This window comes from Phaseolus vulgaris, chromosome 4 (assembly GCF_000499845.2).
Source record: "Phaseolus vulgaris cultivar G19833 chromosome 4, P. vulgaris v2.0, whole genome shotgun sequence".
In the NCBI taxonomy this organism is placed as follows: Eukaryota; Viridiplantae; Streptophyta; class Magnoliopsida; order Fabales; family Fabaceae; genus Phaseolus; species Phaseolus vulgaris.
In genome coordinates, this window is record NC_023756.2 from 9468322 (window position 1) to 9490129 (window position 21808).

General features: G+C 40.6%; 1 long non-coding RNA gene across 2 annotated transcripts; it reads right to left on the reverse strand.

The window, feature by feature from the left end:
• Positions 1–423: 423 nt before the first annotated feature.
• On the reverse strand, positions 424–20623 carry LOC137837207 (uncharacterized). Of its 2 annotated transcripts, none has more exons than XR_011085392.1 (5): positions 20275–20623; positions 20010–20096; positions 19403–19566; positions 727–1411; positions 424–639 (listed from the first exon to the last, which is right to left on the reverse strand). It is a non-coding gene; the product is annotated as an uncharacterized lncRNA (long non-coding RNA). The 2 variants fall into 2 exon arrangements; XR_011085391.1 differs by having other exon boundaries at positions 19983–20096.
• Between the last annotated feature and the right edge of the window lie 1185 nt (positions 20624–21808).

Below are 21808 nucleotides of genomic sequence, written 5' to 3' on the forward strand. Positions count from 1 at the left end.
GCCATAGAACTGGCCGCCACAAAGTTTAATGTGGCGGTTTTACGCTACCCGCCGCAACACCCGCCACTTTAAACATGGTGTAAGTAGTGACAGTTTTTATATGTAAGTAGTGTCAGTTATAACTGTCGCAATTTACATTTATTGAAGAAGATTCTGGCGCCATAATATACATAAGTAGTGTCAGTTATATTGTCGCAATTTACATTCATTGAAGAATATTTTGACGCCATAATATACGTAAGTAATGGCGGTTTTAACTGGCGTAATTTTAATTCTAAATAAATAAAATTTAACCACCACTTTTTTATAATCTATTTTATACAATTATAAAATTTAACCACCACTTTTTCATAATAAAATAAAATAATGTATAAAGTTATAATCATCCATTCATTTCATTGAAAATTAAAGCACACATAATAATGTTCAAAAGTTTATATGTAATTGAAAATTAAAACACAAAAAGTTCATACATCCCTAATCAAGTTTAAAATTACAACACATAATTGTTCAAAAGTTTATACATCCCTAATCAAGTTTAAAATTAAAACACACATCCCTAATTAGTTTTGCTTCCAGCACTTGATCCTATTACTTGATTAGGTTAGGCGATGGAGCACCACTTCCATAATCCGATGCCTGAAGTAAATAATTTTAAGTAAATGAATTTGTATGTTTATAATTATAAAATAAAAGACACCAATAAATATTTAAATATATTAATACCTCATTGGTTGATGCATGAACCAAATTAGCTGCCATTGCAGCAAAATGTTCTGGAACATCTTTTCTTGAAATAATGTATGCAAGCAAAGTGTTCATTTGATTTTTCATAGTTGCAAGCTCATTTTCCATTTGAGTTACCTTGTCCTCCACATTTAACGAAGTTGAACTGGAGGAAGCTTGGTTCATACCACTTAGCCTTGTTGTGGATCCTTTGAAAGCAAGGCTGGGACAAGCTCCATATGATAGCCCTCTAACTCGACCCGGATGCTCCTTACCAAATATGACACCAATTGGATCTTTTGGTAAAATACACACATATGGTTTATTTATAGATAGAAAAAATAACAGGATAACATAATAGAATAACAGAAACTATGAGCTAAGCCCATTACATTCAACATACATTAATAAAACATCATTGATCTATTTACATGACCTAGCACATTGCCAACATTTCTTACTTCGAAGAAGGTAATCTCATTCAATCCATTAACATATTGTGTTGCCACAATAAACATATTAAATATTAGGCTTACCCGTATGCATCAACAATTTCCTGATATGGACCTGTGAGACTATTGGTCCTAAAATATGTAGGTGGTGATTCCAGTGCATCCATTAAATGAAATATTATGCCAACCTCAGAATTGCTGTCATAAGTTGCACGTTGCAGTGCCTCCTGAATCTAGAAAATTGAAAGATGCAATCTCTTTAATAGATAATATAAAGAAAAGATGTTTGCAAATACAAGGCACCAGCCCTCTCCAACAAGACATTTTTTGGTGACATCAAAATTTAACATATTCAGTGTATCATACACAGTATTCTCTCTTCTTACATAACATAAGATGATAAGAATGAGAGTTGTTGGTTCATAATAAATGTGCATCCCTTGCAAAGGCTGATAAGGTATTAGAAATGCCTTACAAATACATCACAAGGAACCAGAATGTATTCAGAAGCTAATTCTTACCATGTCCATCCATATTGTTAAAGGGCCTCCTACAGAAGTGTACCGCCCTGGTAATCGGAAGTGATGACGTGGCAACCACCCCGCCCCCTGGTGTGAAGCTCAGGTCGACGGTAATAGAAGAGACCGCCGGAAGAGACGTGGTGATGGTGGATGCTGAGCTGGGGGAGGGGAACGCCGGTCTGGAGGAAGAAGAGGCGAGGAATCGCCCTGAGGAAGCGAGGGAGCTGGGAATCGCCAAGGCGGTGATCGCCAGAGAAACTAGGCCAAAACCTGTCGAGCAGTGGCTCGAGAGAGAGATCGGAGGAAAGATCTTCAAGCTGGGAAGATCTCTGGAGGTCGAGCTCCAGGACCAGATCGCCAAGGTGATAGAGTGGCATCTGGATGCGTTTGTGTGGTCCGCTTCGGATATGCCCGGGATCGATCCCGACTTCTTGTGCCATCATTTGGCGATGGACAACTTGGTGAGACCAGTGCGGCAGAGGAGAAGGAAGTTCAACGAGGAGAGGAGCCAGGCGATTAGAGACGAAACACAAAAACTCCTCGCTGCAGGCCATATCAGGGAGGTGCAGTACTGATAGCTGTCGTTTTGCTGTCAAATTAATGTGATTCTAGCGTAGACTTGTCTAACACTAAAGAGATGATAGTATAACTGTGGACAAATGTCCCCAAGTCGTCTCCCAACGAATCCAATAGTAAAATCAGTTGATCAGGGTTTAAAATCTATCTGCAGACAATACAAGTTAGCAATAACAATAAAGATAAAAAGGGGGTTTGAGATAGTTGTGCATCAAATATAAAAAAAAATTAAAATAACAAATAAAAAGCGGTTGATCCCAAGTTCTTCCACCATTGAATTCTTCACAGGTTCTCTAAAGATTAATCTTTTCTCAATCCTCCAACAGAGCTAAACCAGATTGAACATGCGCCGATCTGATTCAACTGAAACTCACCAGTAAAGCATGCGTCTACTGGTTTAATCAATACCCACTTTGTTCCATGCGTATACTCCATGGGAATGCTTACCTTCTCTCCCTTGAATCATGCGCCCAAGAAATTAATTAGAACAATGCGAACTAACTAAGAAACTAAAGTTTAAGATAAGGAAGACTCTCAATCATGCGTTCAAGTACAACCTCTCACGAAAACCAGTTTTCCAGGAGATTAGACAATAAAAACAACTGCTATAGAGAATTAAAAATCGAAACTTTTATTGAACAAAACCTCATAACTCAATGGGGAATTACAAAAGAATCAACCAAAAAGGTTTAGCCTTCCATGCGGAGGCAAAACAAAAGAATTACTAAGAAGAAAATAAACTAAGAAAACCCTATGAAGCTCTCCCTTTTCTCCTTGATGCTTGTGTCCTTTTATAGGCTTTTCTGCTCCAAGGATCTTGAGAGAATATTGTAGTTTATATTTTGTTAACCGTTTCCAAGTTTCTATCTTTCCATAATTCTTGTATTTTTGCAGAAGATTTGCTTCCAATTCTGTTTCTGAGATATTGTAGATTTTATTTTCTCTTTCTTCTCCTCAGAATTTGTTTTCTGTTTTGGTTCAAGAAGCAACTTGGACTTTTGCATATTTGGCCCATTCACAAAGGTAGATGCTTCCTCCGGATAATTTACTCTAAAAACACAAAATTAACAATAATAATAGTTAAGGCCCAAATAAACCCAATTATAAGAATATTAATTAAAACAATGGATTTATTTATTATTATAGTCCAATAATCTATGAATAAGGCTAGTGAGTGTGAATAAATATATGCTCATCAAATACCCCCACACTTATCCTTTTGCACTCCTGGGCAAAACACTCTAAGGTTTAAAAAGAAAAGAAAAACAATGCAAATAACAAATAGCAAATTCTAAGAATGCATAATGACAAACATGATATAATTTCAAGAAATCAAGGAATCAAGAAAAATGTGAATGGAAATTTGTATATTTTAATATACAAGCAGGTAATTGAAATCGAAGGTTGAATCAAAATTGACAGAACTTCACTAGACACTCTCCAACTCTCAGTGTTTAGTAGGGTTTGTATTTACACTCAGCACCCATGCAGACAAAGACTACCATATGCTTAGCAAGACTCTAATATTCATAACAATAAAAAAAAAAACATGCAATCAAAGATCAAGAGGTCTTCATAAGGGATGTAATGAGGCTAAGGTAAAGGTAGGTAAAAGTGGGAAAATAGGCTTAAAAACCATAGAAAAACAAAGGAGCAATGAAGAATAGGTCTAAAAACAAGTGTAAGTATTATGACAATTCAACTCCTCTTTTCATTTCAAGATATATTTTTTTTTTCATATAGTAGACAGTCAATCCAATTTATTAGAGGATCCACTCTTATTTTATTTATTTTGCTTTGTGTTTCTTTCTCTTGTTGTATTCCTTTTTTTTCTATCCATTTTTTTTTCTTTTTTTTTCTTTAAAAATGAAGAGGTAAACTATGAAAATGAGATACACCTCCACACTTATTCAAAAACCTATTCCCAAATAATTTCAAAGCTCCTTTATCTTCTAAGGTAGGGACAAACATGGTTTTTCTGTTTTGAGGCTTGTAATGAGGGTTAAAAATAAGAAAAAGGCTATAGGCTCAAAGGGCTAACAAATGGATTATCATAAAGGTAGGCTAATATGGCTAGTGGGTTAATTTAAACAAAGAATGCCTCTATCATATCAATTCATGCACGTAAATCACAATTGTAAAACAAAGAATCAAGCTAAGTTCTAGAGTAGAAGCAAACATGAGTAAAAACACACTAAAAAGAGTATTAAATGATATATCAATTAAGGCTCAAAACTCACTAGGGACATTCTATCAAAAGATTCAACCCAAAATTTCTCATAACCAACTTATTTATCAATTTTTAAGAAAATCCAAACAACAAAGATCAAGAAACCAAGATTTTCAAGAATTATAAAACATGTCAGCCATTAGACAATCCTAAAAAGATTATTTATTAACAGAAGCAAAAAGAAACTCAAACAATTAAAACAAAAAACAAAAAACACAAAAATAAATCAACAAAAGATAAATCCTAAACTATGATTCTCCTCCCCCACACTTAAATCATACATTGTCCTGAATGTAAAATCAATAAATAAATGTGTATAATAAAAGTGAGAGAAGAAGTACTCCCTCATTCAGCTTGAGGGAAGTGGCAGTCGCAGCTGTTTCAACCATCCCCTCTACAGTATAAGCCAAGACTCTTCATCCACAATGGTGTAGAAACACTATTAGCTGGAGCATCTAACCAAAGCATGCAGTACCTTGGTAAACTATGTAACAAAAATATTATGATGAAGAAGCCTTGAAATAGTGGATGGAACTGGGGTAGGTCTGGAGGGCGTGTGAAATGGTACAGTTTCTTCCATGAATGGATGATGGTACTTTCTAGAGTATAGATGGAAGACAAAAATTTATTCATCATAGACGATCTGATATGGTTAGCTGTTTGAGGATCGTCTAAGGGTGGTGGTCTAAGGCTAGACAGTCTAGCTAGAGTAGACGGTCTAGTTGGGGTGGGAGATGGAATGAAATGTAAGTTAGGAGGTGGTGGTGGCTGGTAAAGGCTGCTTTCAAACGTTCCAATTATGGTAGAAGGTGTAGCCAGTGGAGATGATGGAATGAGTGATATGGGCTTCACCTTAAATAGTGGAGGTTGTATTCTTTGAAGCTTTAAGGATGGAAGAATAATATCATCTTCTTCTCCACCAGCAGTGTCTACTTGAAGGATGGGTAACATCTGCTCTTCCTCTTCTTGTATTACCTCCAAAACTATGTCAGAGCCATCTGCTAGTGCACAATCTTTTTTAGTAGATTCGGCAAGTATAGCAGCATCAACAACTTCTCTATCAAGACTTGCATCACAAGAGTTAGTGCATTCTATCTCAACATTTGTACATTTAATTGGATTGGAGAAGTTAAAATCTCCTAGAAACTCAAGCACATTTTCATCCTCAGTGTTTATGTGATGCACTAAATGATCTTCACATGTCACAACTTTTAATCCCTCATGATTTAGCAATGATTTCTCCTCCATCAGTAGAGGTTGGACAATAACATTCAATGGTGTAGCAATCTTAGGTTCAGCAAGCTCAACTTCATGCAAATCATTCAGATTAACTTTAAAAACAGTTGATATGCCCCACTTCTTTTTTAGAGTGTTTATGGCAGAGGTAGGTGCTTCAAGGTTAGACATTCCATAAATGCCTGGATCAAGAGTTATATTTGGATCATGAGGTGATTTCATCTCTTGAACATAATCTGCAATCTCTCCAATCATTTGATCAGTTTTCTCTCTTCTTGCTATAACATCAGCCTCCTTTTGCATTAGAATTTTTTTAGCCTCCCATTCTTGATCATATTTCATGTTCATCTCCTCCATCCACCTCACCAACTCTTCTAAAGTTGGTTCTTCCTTTTGAATTGCAATTTTTTTAGCCGCCCATTCTTGATCATATTTCATGTTGACCTCCTTTATTTGACTTGGTTCTTCCTTTTGAATTGGATATTTGTCAGTCGCCCATTCTTGAAATTTTGTGTTACTCTCCGTCATTTTCCTCATCAACTCCTCTAAAGTTGGTTCTTCAAGATTATGAGGAGTATTATCAGTTTGCACAAATGGTTGAAAAGATGTTTGACTTTCATCAAAATAGTTTTGTTGATAATATGATTGTTGTTGAGGTTGCTCATAAGATGGTTGACAATATGGATTATAACGTTGAGGCTGCTGAAAGTGAGGTTCACATTGCTGCAGAGGCTGTTCATATTGTTGATAATATGAATTATAATGTTGAGGCGATTGAAAGTAGGGTTCACATTGTTGCAAAGGCTGCTCACATTGTTGATAATATGAATTATAATTTTGAGGCTGTTGAGAGTAGGGTTCACATTGCTGTAAAAATTGCTTATAAAACTGTGAAGATTGCTTCAAATATGGCTCACAATGATTATCATAATTGTAAATTTGTTCAGCTAATTTCCTTTCCATTTTAGAATTGAAAACAGGGGAGATATGTAATGGACACCAACACCTATTAGACGCCTCAGAGCAAACTTTTTTTTTTAATTGAAAAGCAAACCAAGTAAACTCCCAGGAAAGAGAGGTGAGTCACAAGCGGACAAACTTAAAAACCAAGTCTTTCCTAGCCAGAGTCTTCCCTGAATTGCTTTCAATTTAAAAACTTAAAGAGAAGCAACTGAAGTGTCTACCCTAAATGCAAAATCCTATAAAAATAAAAACTAATGCAAATGTTACACTTAATGCTTTAAAAAAAATAGTTAGAGAGAAAAAAAGAAAAAAGAAAAAAAATATTATGTAAAAATAAATAAAATATAGAAAATAAAAACAGTAAACAAAAACAAAAATAGAAATAAATAAAGATGACAAAACAAAACAAAAGAAATAACTAAAAACAGAAAATATATAAAATAAAAGAAAAATAAGATAAAGATAAAAGATATAAAGGAATAAAATAAAATAAAAAAATAAAGATAAAAGATATATGACATAAAATAAAATCAAAACAAAATAAAGATAAAAGATATAAAGAAAGAAAATAAAACAAATCAAAACAAAATAAAGATAAAAATATAAATAAAGAAAATAAAAACAAATCAAAATAAAATAAAATAACAGATATCCTAAATATTAGATTTTTTATTTTTTTTTATTTTCTTAATTTTATTTTTCGTTTTTTTTATTGCTATAATAAATAAATAAAAACTAAAAGGAAGAAAATAAAGGTTAAATATGCAGAAAAAAAAAATTGGGAAAAAAAAATTATGCAGATAAGAAAGAAAAACCTGATAACCAAAATCAAATTGAATTCCCCGGCAACGACGCCAAATTTGATAGCTGTCGTTTTGCTGTCAAATTAATATGATTCTAGCGTAGACTTGTCTAACACTAGAGAGATGATAGTATAATTGTGGACAAATGTCCCCAAGTCGTCTCCCAACGAATCCAATAGTAAAATCAGTTGATCAGGGTTTAAAATCTATCTGCAGACAATACAAGTTAGCAATAACAATAAAGATAAAAAGGGGGTTTGAGATAGTTGTGCAGAAAATATAAAAAAAAAAATTAAAATAACAAATAAAAAGCGGTTGATCCCAAGTTCTTCCACCATTGAATTCTTCACAGGTTCTCTAAAGATTAATCTTTTCTCAATCCTCCAACAGAGCTAAACCAGATTGAACATGCGCCGATCTGATTCAACTGAAACTCACCAGTAAAGCATGCGTTTACTGGTTTAATCAATACCCACTTTGTTCCATGCGTATACTCCATGGGAATGCTTACCTCCTCTCCCTTGAATCATGCACCCAAGAAATTAATTAGAACAATGCGAACTAACTAAGAAACTAAAGTTTAAGATAAGGAAGACTCTCAATCATGCGTTCAAGTACAACCTCTCACGAAAACCAGTTTTCCAGGAGATTAGACAATAAAAACAACTGCTATAGAGAATTAAAAATCGAAACTTTTATTGAACAAAACCTCATAACTCAATGGGGAATTACAAAAGAATCAACCAAAAAGGTTTAGCCTTCCATGCGGAGGCAAAACAAAAGAATTACTAAGAAGAAAATAAACTAAGAAAACCCTATGAAGCTCTCCCTTTTCTCCTTGATGCTTGTGTCCTTTTATAGGCTTTTCTGCTCCAAGGATCTTGAGAGAATATTGTAGTTTATATTTTGTTAACCGTTTCCAAGTTTCTATCTTTCCATAATTCTTGTATTTTTGCAGAAGATTTGCTTCCAATTCTGTTTCTGAGATATTGTAGATTTTATTTTCTCTTTCTTCTCCTCAGAATTTGTTTTCTGTTTTGGTTCAAGAAGCAACTTGGACTTTTGCATATTTGGCCCATTCACAAAGGTAGATGCTTCCTCCGGATAATTTACTCTAAAAACACAAAATTAACAATAATAATAGTTAAGGCCCAAATAAACCCAATTATAAGAATATTAATTAAAACAATGGATTTATTTATTATTATAGTCCAATAATCTATGAATAAGGCTAGTGAGTGTAGTACCCTGATTGGTTGGCCAATGTCGTACTGGTGAAGAAGAGCAACGGGAAATGGCGCATGTGCGTCGATTTCACCGATTTGAATAAGGCTTGCCCAAAGGACTCATATCCTTTACCAAGCATAGACGCCCTGGTGGATAGTGCTGCAGGGTGCAAGTTGTTGAGTTTCTTGGATGCCTTCTCGGGGTATAACCAGATCAAGATGCATCCCATGGATGAAGAGAAGACTGCCTTCATGACCGAGAGATCGTGCTACTGCTACAAGGTGATGCCTTTTGGGCTGAAGAATGCGGGGGCCACGTACCAGAGGTTGATGGATCGAGTACTTGCACCGATGCTGGGAAGGAATGTGCAAGCGTACGTGGATGACATGGTCGTGACCTCGCCAGAGAAAAGCAAGCACGTTGCGGACTTGGAGGAATTATTTACCACGATCGCCAAGTTTAGGTTGAAGCTGAATCCGGAGAAGTGCATCTTTGGCGTGGAGGCTGGGAAGTTCTTGGGTTTCCTCTTAACTGAGAGAGGAATAGAAGCCAACCCTGATAAGTGTGCCGCCATCTTGGCGATGAGGAGCCCAGCCACTGTGAAGGAAGTACAACAGCTTACAGGTCGGATGGCCGCCCTGTCTCGGTTCGTGTCGGCTAGCGGAGAGAAGGGCCATCCATATTTTCAGTGCTTAAGGTGGAATAACAAGTTTTCCTGGACGAAGGAGTGTGAGGAAGCCTTCGTCAAGCTGAAGGAGTATCTGGCGAGCCCGCCGGTTTTGTGCAAACCGCTGGTGGGAACCCCTCTCAGGTTGTATTTTGCTGTAACTGAGAGGGCGGTGAGTGCGGTGCTCGCCCAAGACCAAGAGCAGGCTCAAAAGCCTATTTATTTTGTTAGTAAGGTGCTGCAGGGTCTCGAAACGAGATATCAGGCCCTGGAGAAGGCTGCGCTGGCTGTGGTATTTTCGGCGAGGAGGTTGCGCCACTATTTTCATAGCTTCACGATACTGGTGATGACCGACTTGCCCATCCAGAAGGTCTTGAAGAAGCCCGACGTTGCTGGGAGGATGGTGAAGTGGGCAGTAGAGCTGTCGGAGTTTGATATTAAGTATGAGCCCCGAGGCCCGATCAAGGGGCAGATCTTCGCAGACTTCGTGGTCGAGCTCTCATCTGAAGCGACACGAGTTGAAGGGGATGACTTCCGTTGGGTACTCTCAGTGGATGGATCGTCGAACCAGCAGGGTAGCGGTGCTGGAGTCATCTTGGAGGGACCCAACGGCGTGCTGATTGAACAATCTTTGAGGTTTGCCTTCAAGGCCAGCAACAATCAAGCAGAATATGAGGCGCTGATCGCCAGTATCTTGCTGGCCATGGAGATGGGAGCCAGGGTGCTGATGGCAAAGAGTGACTCGCTGCTAGTCACGGGGCAAGTAACAGGCGAGTTCCAGGCTAAAGATCCACAAATGAAGGCTTACCTGGAGTATGTACAGGAATTGAAGAGTTCCTTTGCCTCCTTTGAAGTGGTGCATGTGCCCAGGGAGCAGAATGCCCGAGCTGACTTGCTAGCCAAGCTCGCCAGTTCGGGCAAGGGGGGTAGGCAGAGGACGATGATTCAAGAAACTCTGAAGATGCCGAGAGCATTTGTAGCAGATCACCTGGTTCTTCAGATAAGCAAGTCGACGGAGAAAGCGGCGAGGAGTCACAGATCCCTGACTCAAGAGACCTTGAGGTCGCCAAGAATAAGAGCGTGTCGGGAAGAGAAGGTGAACATGACGCAGGTCTGCACGACCCATGAGCCAGACACCTGGGTAACACAGTACAAGCGGTGCCTGGCAGATGGCCTTCTCCCGCTGGATCCGACGGAGGCTAGGAAGATAAAGAAGAATTCTAGCAAGTTCACAATGATTGATGGCGAGTTGTACAGGTTTGGGTTCACTCACCCACTCCTGGAATGTGTGCATGGCGAGAAATGCACAAGAATTATGGCAGAGCTCCATGAGGGGATATGCGGAAGCCACGTCGGGGGTCGAGCTCTGGCCGCAAGGACTCTCCGTGCAGGTTACTACTGGCCAACGATGAGAGAAGATTGCAAGAGGTATGCGCAGTGCTGCAAGCAATGCCAGCAGCACGCTGATTGGCATAGGGCGCCTCCTGAGGAGTTGAAGTCGATTTACAGTCCTTGGCCGTTTCACACATGGGGAATCGACATCCTGGGACCATTCCCGCTGGCGATCAGGCAGATGAAGTACTTGGTGGTGGCGATTGAATATTTCACCAAGTGGATCGAAGCAGAACCAGTGGCCCAGATCACCGCACACAAGATCGAAGGTTTCATGTGGAAAAACATTGTGTGCCGGTTTGATGTGCCCAAGCGCCTGGTGTCGGACAATGGGACTCAGTTTGCAAGTCACCTGTTGAAGAAGCTGTGCGAAGGGGTGGGAATTCAACAAGTGTTTGCATCCGTCGAGCACCCCTCAGACGAATGGCCAAGTAGAGTCCGCCAATCGGGTGTTGCTAAGAGGTTTGAAGAGAAGGCTAGAGAAAGCCAAAGGAAGCTGGGCTGAGGAGGTACCCCGTATAGTCTGGGCGTACCACACCACCGAGCAGTCAGGAACCCATGAGACCCCGTTCAGCTTGGTCTATGGGTGCGACGCAATGATTCCAGTGGAGATCCAGGAGAGCTCGCCGAGATTCCAGAACTTCGTGGAGGAAGACTCGAATGAAGAGAGAAGGTTGAACCTGGACCTACTGGATGAGGTCAGGGAAGAGGCGAGATTGAAAGCTGAGGCGGTGAAGAGAAGGATTGAACGAAGATATAACTCGAAGGTGATGCCAAGACAGTTCAGGGAAGGCGACCTGGTGATGAGGAAAGCCCACCAGTACGAGATGGAGAATAAGTTGTCCCCTAAGTGGACGGGACCGTTCAGAATAACCGAGGCGCTCGGGAACGGCGCCTACCGCTTAGAAACATTGGAAGGAGGGGCGATTCCTCGCACTTGGAACGCCACGCACCTCAAGTTATATTACAGTTGAGAACTTTGTAAGTAAAGACAAACACGAAGTTATATTACAATGTTTCTGTTAAGACAAGTTTGAAGGGGGCACTCTTTTTTCCCTAAGGAGGGTTTTTAATGAGGCCACCCAATAAAGAAGAGTTTTCGAAGCTTAAAGTTGTTTTAGATTGCATGCTTGTTGTTTTCCGAAAGTTTTGAAGAAAGACCTTGTCACTTATATGTGATTTAAGGCAAGTTAAAGATATGTTGCATGCTTTCTAAAAGGTTTCTAAGTCCTCATCGTCTTTCGGCGATTGGAGGCACCAGTTAAAGTTAAAGTCCTCATCGTCTTTCGGCGATCGGAGGCACCACTTAAAGTTAAAGTCCTCATCGTCTTTCGGCGATCGGAGGCACCAGTTAAAAGACCTCAACGCCCTCGCGCGTTCTGGGCGAGATAAAGACCTCCTCGCCGTCGAGCGAGTGCAGGCGAGGAAGAGAGAAAAGTCCTCAGTGTTTCTGGGGGGGGAGAAGATGTAACCCCTGGGGCAATGTAGAGGCACCAGTGAAAAGTCCTCAGTGTTTCTGGGGGGGAGAAGATGTAACCCCTGGGGCAATGTAGAGGCACCAGCAAAAAGTCCTCAGTGTTTCTGGGGGAGAGGAGATGTAACCCCTGGGGCAATGTAGAGGCACGAGTTAAAGACCTGCTCGCCGATGAGCGAGTTCAGGCGAGTTAAAGACCTTCTCGCCAATGAGCGAGTTCAGGCAAGATAAAATCCTTCTCGTCTTGAACGAGTTCAGGTATGGTGTAAAGGGTGGAAGAAGTTTGGAGGGTGGCTAAGGTAGGTTCGAAGAGAACGCCTAGCCACCCGATCTCTTGTTCTGAAGCTCAGGGAGGTAGAGAAGGATCCGAAAGGTGCCTCTACCCCCAGATAAAGGAACAATGGCCAAGTTGAGAAAGCAAGAGGAAGCTGATATCGCCAAGAGTCTTTGGCGACCAGGAGAAATTCAAGCAATGGCAAGAAAGTCAAAGACCCGTTTTGATAAGGCAGATCAGATGAGTGGTGTCTTAAGCCATTAGTTGAGTTGAAGTTCGTTATTTGAAGAGCGATTTTACGCTAAGGTTCATTACCTTGAAATTACAAGTTGTTAGAGTGTTATTGTTCGAAAGTCGGCGGTTCGAAGCAGTTAAGTATACATTTGCGCTTACGAAATTACTAAGTTAATTTTTTTGAAGTAAATTATACAAGAAGAGATGAAGCAGACAAAGAAGTTATAAGAAGAAGCGCAAAGGCTTTATCATAAAGTAAACATCAGTTCAAGGTACATATACAGAAAAAAGGAAAATCTATTACAATTATGTGTAAGGAGAAAGCATAAGAATCGTGGATGAAGGGAAGCAATCAATCTTCAGAGGGAACAACCTTCCCGTCCACCACCTCATTGTTAAGAGACACCATGGTAAGATCCAAGTCGGGGTACAGGCAGGCGAACTGTTCCCGGGCGGCTCGAATCCAGCTGCAAGAATCTGGGCAGAGCTCAGCTCAAGTTCTTCGATCTGTTTCTTTAGCCCCTCGTTCTGCTGTTTCAGCTCTTCAGCTTGTTTCTTAAGTTCTTCAATTGTTTCCCGAGCCTGAAGAAGGTCGTCAGTAACCTTCTTGGATTCTGCCTGCACCTGGGCCACCTCTGCGGCGATCTTCCCGTTCTCTTCGTTGGCTTCAGCGAGCTTGGCCACGGTGTCGTCTCTCTCCTTCTCCACCTTCCCCAAGAAGACCTCCCGATCGGCTGACCTTTGTTCGAGCTTCTTTACCTTGGCGGCGTCAGCTTTGATCAACGCCTCCAGGTCAGCCACTTTGACGCGATAAGGTACCAGCTTGCTCTCCAGCTCAATCTTCTTTTGAGCCAAGAGCTGCACCTTATGGCGTAGATCGGTGGCCTCCTTGCGTGCCACCCGGAGCTCGGTGCTCATAGCATCTTCAACTCGGGAGTGTTCGATTTCGGCGAGTGTTAGGTTGCAAGATAACCTCTCCGCCTCGATCCTTATGCTGCGATTCTCCGCTCGGAGTGTGAAGATGTCATCTTGGAGCTTCTTGGTGGAACTCTCCACAGCTTTGGATATGATGGAGGGGAAATCCTCCGCCATCATCTTCAGTTTTGCTGAAAAGGGCTCCCACACCCTGTTGACCTCAAGAGAGAGGTTTGCTTGTGGAGGCACCGGGGGGGCTTCTTGTTGGTTCTCGCCGCCACCTTCTTGAGTTGGTTGTGGAATGAGCGCTTCTTGGCGTGGTGGCAACGTTGGGGATTCAGTGATAAGGATTGGAGAGTTGTGAGCACCTTCATCCCCGGCTGGTGCGGCCTTTGCAGTTGAAGCATTTGAAGGAGGACCCCCTCCAGCTGATACATAAGGTGTGGAGGCGCTCGGGGGGTTCTCCATGAAGTTAGGCTCGGTGGCCTCAACCACAGGAAGTGCGGACGCCAGTGGAACCGCTTGGACTGGCGAGGTGGGAGCTGGTGGAGGAAGCAACGTTGGAGGTGGAGCGGGGGTGGAAGGTGGTGTTGATGTCGGAGGAGGAGGTGGAGCAGATGGTGAAGAAGGCGCCACCCTCTTCCTCTTGGTGACAAGGCCATCTTCAGTCGCCTCATCATCTTCTTCTTCTTCCTCGTGAACCACTTGAGGGGTTTTCCTCTTTGGTTTCCTGAGGATAAGCTTTTTGCGCTGATTGGCGGGCTGGGCCTCAGAGGAAGTTGGGTCTTTGGGTGGCGATCTGCCCTGTGCAGCGGCGATCTCCACCACTGAGTTTGGCACGGTCTGGGAACCCGATGCCAACCCGTGGGCTCGGGCGAGCGCCCTCAGTTCAGCAAGCTTTCCCTGGCCCAACATACGATCTGCATAATGCCAAGACACATGGGTCAGCTCAGAAAGAAAGATAAACGCATAAGTCAGTATGCAACAAAAGCAGATAAGAGATGCAGAAAATAAAACCAAAGTCTTGTGCACAACACACAAGACGCCCAGAAGCAGTTAGCAGAGGTAATGTCGAGGTAATGACTTAGACGTTGAGGTGAGTTCTAACCTATGCGAACTTCGAGTTGATCTTCGAAGAACTCGAAGGAGATGAGCGTGGTGGTGAGGAAGGTAATGTTGGCGTCTGCCACGCTTTTCCAGAAGAAGCACAGATCCTTGTCCAAAGCACCCATGCTGTCCGGACTCCTTGGCCTCCTGAAGCTGCCTTTGGACTCTTTAGTCCCCTTGTTTACCCAATACAAGGGGAAGCCGTCGAGCAGTGAGGCGTCCTTGTCGTTTGGGCGCACCTGGACAAACTTTCCCTTCCAGTCTTTGTAAGATTGCTGGAAGATAGAGAGGATTGACCTCCCAGCAATCCCATTAAGACTCACCCACAGCGATCTCCTGGGTGTTTGGCTTCAAAAAGAAAGAGAAAGACGTCCAATGATGCTGGCAACCCCAGATGGTCGCACATGATCTGGAACGCCCGCACGAACGCCCAGCTGTTGGGATGGAGCTGGGCGGCGGCGATGTCGAGCTCGGTAAGAAGCTCCCTTTCAAAACGAGTGAAGGGAAACCTAAGTTTCACCTTCTTGAACAAAGTGGTGTAGACGAAGCAGAACAACCCACCGTTGTTCCCTTTGTCATCGGCGCACACTGGCATGTCGGGGGAGCAAGGTAGCACCACCATCTTGTCGTCATGCTCCTTGTGGAACGACAGGTGAGGCTCGTCCCCTTTCTTCAATCGAAGAACTGCCCCAGCAGAGTTTACAGAGGAGGTTTCCTTCAACAAGGTCGGGGTGGCCCATGGGTATAATTTTTTGAAGTCTGGGGAAGGAACGGAGGCTCCTCCGGCGACAGGTGGAGTAGCCTGAGCCAGGTTAGAACGGGAGGGTGCAGGCCTCTCAGCCTGAGAAGAAGAAGCACCAGGTGCTCGCGGTGGGTTGTGTGCTTGAGATGAAGGGTTTCGTGACGAGGGAGGAGGATTTGGGGTGATCTTTGAGCGAGCCATCGCGGAAGCTGCAAAGGAAAAAGAAAAGAAAAGATGATCAGGGTTCGCAGAGGCTGACTCGATCGTGAAGGAAGGGTGAAAAACGAACGAACGAAGGTTCGTTGTAACGAAGACGAAGGCCTAAGTTACGAGAAAGGAGAAACAGAAGAAACAGCCTACAACGTATGCACCAGACAGTTAATGGATGATGCGAATCGGTTAAAATGCAGGAAAAATCAGCAGAAGAAGTAAAGGGAGTACCTTTTTGTAATCGGAAGAGCGATGAAGGAAGTTGAGGATTCAGGAGGTTGAAGAGCGTCGTGAGCTTTTGCAGGAGAAAGTTGAAGCGTCTGAGAAAACGAAGAAGTGATAGAACAGTGAAGTGAAATGGGTTTAAGGGTTTTTCGAATGGGTTTGAGAAGCGCAAACAGCAATTAAAGGTAACCGTTGATGAAGCCACGTGTCGAGCGATTGGAGGAGTGTTTGGTGGAGCGTCAGGAAAGCAGAAAGTACAACCGCTTGGAATTTTGCGCCAGCGCCACGTAGATCGGTATTGACGTGACTCCTTTAGTCTTTTCGCTGGACAAGTCTTCGCTTAAGACTGGGGGGCTTGTGTACCGCCCTGGTAATCGGAAGTGATGACGTGGCATCAAGCCACTGTATAGGCGTGTTGATGAGACGCCGGGTTGGTAGAAGGGAAGGAGGTCGGGGGGCTCGTGTAGTCGCCAGTTATTAAGTTGGCGTGCTCCGATCTCTAGCACACCAGAACCGGCGGTCACCGGGTTAAAGATGAAGTCGCCAGATGTAAGCCCAGGCGACCAAGTGATCAGAGGTCGCCGAAACAAGGACATCGCCGGAGATGAAGGCAGATAGACATTTCCCAGCTGGCCAGAGGATGAGGTCGGGGGACAGCTTGCTTGAGCATACACGGTGAAAGAGGCGGTGCAGATCATGAAGGCGGCCGGCGAGACCACAGGGAAGGTGTATACGAAGGCACCCTAACTCGCCAATCCCAGTAGAGATCGCGCTCCAAGACAACTATGCACTGAGTAGTATCATGCATAAGTAACTTAGCCAAAAGAGAGTCAGAAGCAGCGCCCAAGTCAAGGAGGCTCCAGATGATGGCACGTGTACAGCTGGATGCGAGCCACGTGTCCAGATGTGTAACTGCCAGGAGAGAGAAAGTGTCCAGGTATATAAGGGTTTCCCAACGAACTTCTGAGGTACGCACGTTCAGATTGTCTTCTTTACGCTTGTGAGTTCCTGAGTATACTAAGAGAGAACTGGTTCACGGTTCCTTGAGAGTTCTTGAGTGTTATTCTTAGTATTTGGTGGTTCAGTCATTGACTTGGGCGTTGGAGTGCGATCGGCCGCAGCTGCGCCGTTCTGTTCTTTTGCAGGTTCTTGAGGTGGATCGCGGTGAAGGACGGAGGTTGACGCGGCGCACACGTCGATCCAAGTTTGACGAGGCAAAGCTCCAACGTTATAGTCAACAGGCAGGATCAAGAAGCTAGAGCCTTGTTCCGATGCCTAATTCCAGCTTCTAGAGTTGCCTCTAAGTCAGCAAGACGTGCTGAAACTTGTAACCATAAACTATATTTTCTATTAGAATCATACAATCTCCATTATAATATCTAAAAAAATATCCTTGGTAACTATTGCATCTAATAATATTTTAGAATATGATTTGAAAACCAAACACTTAAATACACCATCCTACTACTTGATGTGAGACCTTATCAGAATATCTTGTATATCTCTTATATATTGATTCTTTATTCAATTAAACTAAGGAATCTAGCATTCATCTTAATATTTGTTACTGCTTTGTCTATCACAATATTAAATTCAGATTATTCAACCTCATTTTTTACCTTTCCTTTTTTACCCTATCTAAAACCTAATAATCTAAATAAACTAAAGGAGTAGTATCACCAACCATAACACTGTTCTACTGTTATCTTTTTATACACTACTTGACTATTTGTCTCTCTTGGTTTAAGTCCACCTTTTTTAAGCGTTATTACATATCACTTAAGAATGGTTTCCATACTTCTTATGTTTCATGATTTCTTTCCTTATTTAATTAGTATATGAAATCAAGTAATCATTAAATTTGGGTCACCGTTTTATCAATACTTTTTTCTCTTCTCTCTACACCTAAACCCAATAATTTTAACGGTTTCTAACTTCCCATTTTTCAGTCAACAATAATAACATGTAATTCTATAAAGCAACATTAAGAACCTGAAGGACAAGGCACTACGGTTTCAATTTAAAGAACGAAAGTATTAAAGAGCGCCAAAAAGAAATCCTCTTGGATTGGGAAACAAGATAGATATTAGGATAAAGTTTGATATTTCTTCTTAGAAATTTGGCTTATGGGCTATCTTTATCCACAAAACCATTTTGAAAGGAGAAACTGCCCAAGCTTTATAAGAACTACATTAGTCATATCTCTAGTTTAATGTGAGATTTAAACACATCCCTCATGCCCTGTATATCAAAACCATGGAAAAATATGGGTCACCCAGTAACAACATTTCCCCATGCCTAGAAATAAACATCTATTGTAGACTAACATGAGTGATATAACGGATCTAAAATGGACTCAAATACAATTTCAGAATTCGTTATTAGGGGTTAACTCATCACACAAAATTGGCTTATATGGTAAGGAGTGTCCAAGCCTTATAATGACTACATTAGTTATAATACATGATATATTTGTAGCTGATGTGGGATTTGAACAATATTATAATATTGAATTTCAGACAATTTCCACCAACAGAGGAACTGTAACAGAAAAAAGTTACTTTAAGCCTTCCAATTAATGCTCACTGTGCTACCATGAAACTGTTACTTTCCTACTTCTTTGATGTTCATTAGCAGCCGCTTTTTGGGGTTAGGAGACTCTACGTTTCCATAATGGAAATGTCTTTGTTTTTAAAATTCAATCACTTTCACAAGTGAACGTTTTATAATGTGGTTAATAGGCATTTCAAATTATAAGGTCGATCCACGTTAAATTATTATAATTTTAATGATATATTTATCTACATTGATATGTGCAAGTATCTGTATTTAAATTAAACAAAGATACTAAATAAATGTCTTCATAAAAAGGAAAAGAAAAACATAAATATAATTTAGAAGAATCGGCTAATGCCTGAAATACATTAAGAAATAATCAACTAGACACTTTATATATCAACCTTTAAATGATTCTTAATATATCAAACTTTAAATGATTCTTAATATATAATATAATATGGTATCTGACAAAACTTGCACTTTAATGATAACTTGGTGTGTGTTATGATTTATGAATTGGAATTAAGCATTTTGGGGTGAATGCAGGTGCTACTGTGGAGGTTAAATGCAAAGCAGGAAGAAACATCATTAAGGCTTATGGTGAAACTAAAAGCAATGGAAAATAGAGCATCACAGTTAAGGACTTTAACTATGTGAAATATGGATTCGTAGTATGCAAAGCCAAGCTTTATGCTCCAACATACCTACCAATGTTGAACGAGGGAACAGACTTGCTGAAGTTGTGTTGAAGGCTAAGCCATTTGCTTATGCTTCAAAGAAGCATTTCAAAGAATGTGAAAAGCCCAAGCCTTCACCAACTCCATACTAATTCAAAGAGGAAAAAATGTTCTTAATCTGGACATACATACCTCTGATGTTATTTGCCTCTGCTTACTTTTATCTTCAGGGATAGGGTAACAGTTTGCACCAAATGCATCACAAATTTTCAGGATCTTTATTCTTGCTTGCTCCCCAGAGAAGCTCTCCAAAGAAGCTCCCCATAGAAGAACACAACAAAGACAGTTTTCTCAACCTGAAAATAAAAACAGGAATCGGTCATCAGGAAGAGCAATAATAAATTATTAGGAAATAAACAAACTGGGAAAGGGATTGGTGAAAGTAATAGCATGTTAAATACAGATTAACAAAACTACAGCCTAATGATCAATATTCTTTAAATTGATAAGGAAGATAATCATCTAAGTTGAAATAGGATCAGTTGGTGCCTGATTGAAAAACATATTCCCTCTCGAAACAACATCATTTCAAATCTAAGAACCTTGGATTTACAAATTATTCCACTGATAAATCTTAAACCAGATTGATTTGATGGTGCAGGCGTAATTTCTTGTGAAATAAACCATTTAGAATAAATTGAAAAATAAAAAAGAAACTAGTAACAGAATTTACACTTTATAGAGTAGAAAAATATAAACAGTAATAAGGAACCTGTTCAAACAAAAATGGTGTCTCAACCTAGTTTCCATTTGAGAAAACATTCTCCTCCAATTCTCGCTCTTCTGAAACAACAACACCACGACTTGAAACAAGAAAACTACATGCCTGAAATATGTGCACAATATTATATATCTTACAAAAATGAGATAGTATGTAGGAATTCGCTAATAAAAAAAAAACAGAATTACATTCATAGTTAAAAGTAAAATATCATTGATATTTGACGCAATACATTATAATCAAAAGTATAATAGAAAAGAAGATCAATAAAAAATTCAACTACCTCCAGCGCCACCACATGAAATAGGATTGGTTAGATTGAAATGCAAAAAAGTGTAGAAATGGAAGTCGTTTTTGGATAATGAACAAATCCTTCCGTGGAGGTGCCGATGGTGGCAATTTTGGATAATCGCAAAAGGATTTCGTATAGCTCGGTGACAGCTTCGTGAGGAGGGTTCATAAGGGCTTCGCAATGAGGGCTTCACAATAAGGGCTTCGAGGTGTGGGTTTCGCGGTGTGGGCTCCGTGTTTAGGCAAAGAGAGGTTTGAACGTTTAGGGTTTGACTACGAGGGTTCGTGAAGAGCGTTTAGGGTTTCATGTTTAGGCAAAGTGAGAGGTTTGAGTGATTAGGCAGATAGAGGAAAGAAATTTTCGTTTCCCAATAGTTAAACCAGATTTTCAAAAATAATTAACAGTAAACTAATTTCGATTACCAAAAATATTTTTAAAAATAATTGAGAATAATGAGGAAAGGAAAAATTGTTTTTATTCTGAAGGATAATTGTGACGGTTGAAAATGACATATTTTGAAAGATAATTGTGACAGTTAATCAAATGACGTATTATATTGAAATTTGTGACGGTTATTAATAACCGTCATATTAAAACCACCACTTTTTACACGATTTTTTGTAGTGCCTTCACCAAACGGTTTATAGTTTATATAAGTGCAAAGAAAGAGCTATGAATATCAACGTTTCAGAGGCTCTTGTTCCCTATGCCATTATACCATTTTGTTTGTGCCGTTTCTCACTCTACTGCAATTTTCAACGGCACAAAAAGAGATCATTTGTCATGACTTTGCTCAACCAAATAGTACACTTACTCTAGAAATGCCAGAATCTGTTTCTACCCTGAACTAATCTCAGTGGTTCTTCATAGAATATGATTCATAGCTGACACTTTGAATACTAAGCAAATCATGCATACTTTTCAAGTCCATGTCCCATGTGGTTTGACTCTCTAGTGTCAATAATTTGCGCAATTGCACTCCCCGGTCTTCTTTTCATTTTGTTTTCTAACTTTTCTACAAATCTTCAGTTGTACTTAACACTTTCTACTCATGACTCGGCCCTAAGGTTGATACAATCCTTGAGGTAGTCAAAATGTGTCAAACGTAAGTCCACGAGATCTTGGTAATACCCAAATGGCATTTCTATGATACCTATTACTTGTTCATGACTCGACTTCTTCCACCCAAAACAGTAATTGATCCCAAAAGAGTGCCTCTTATTGCGGGACCTATATGCATAATGATAATTAAGGGCACGAAACCCTGGATACATGATACTACCTTGTATGCTAAGTACCACTACACAAAAAAGGGGAATGAAAAACTACTTCTTCTCTCATAAACTACCATGAATGGATCATTTAAGGATACCTAAAAATACCTATTGTTATGTAACAATTCATATAGAACATTTTTTTGCGACCACAGTCGATCTCGGTAAAACTGCGTTATACCTTTCAAATAATCGAAGTTCAGTGACATATTTTGATGGAGACCATCTCAGAAAGAGTCATATTAGGCCTC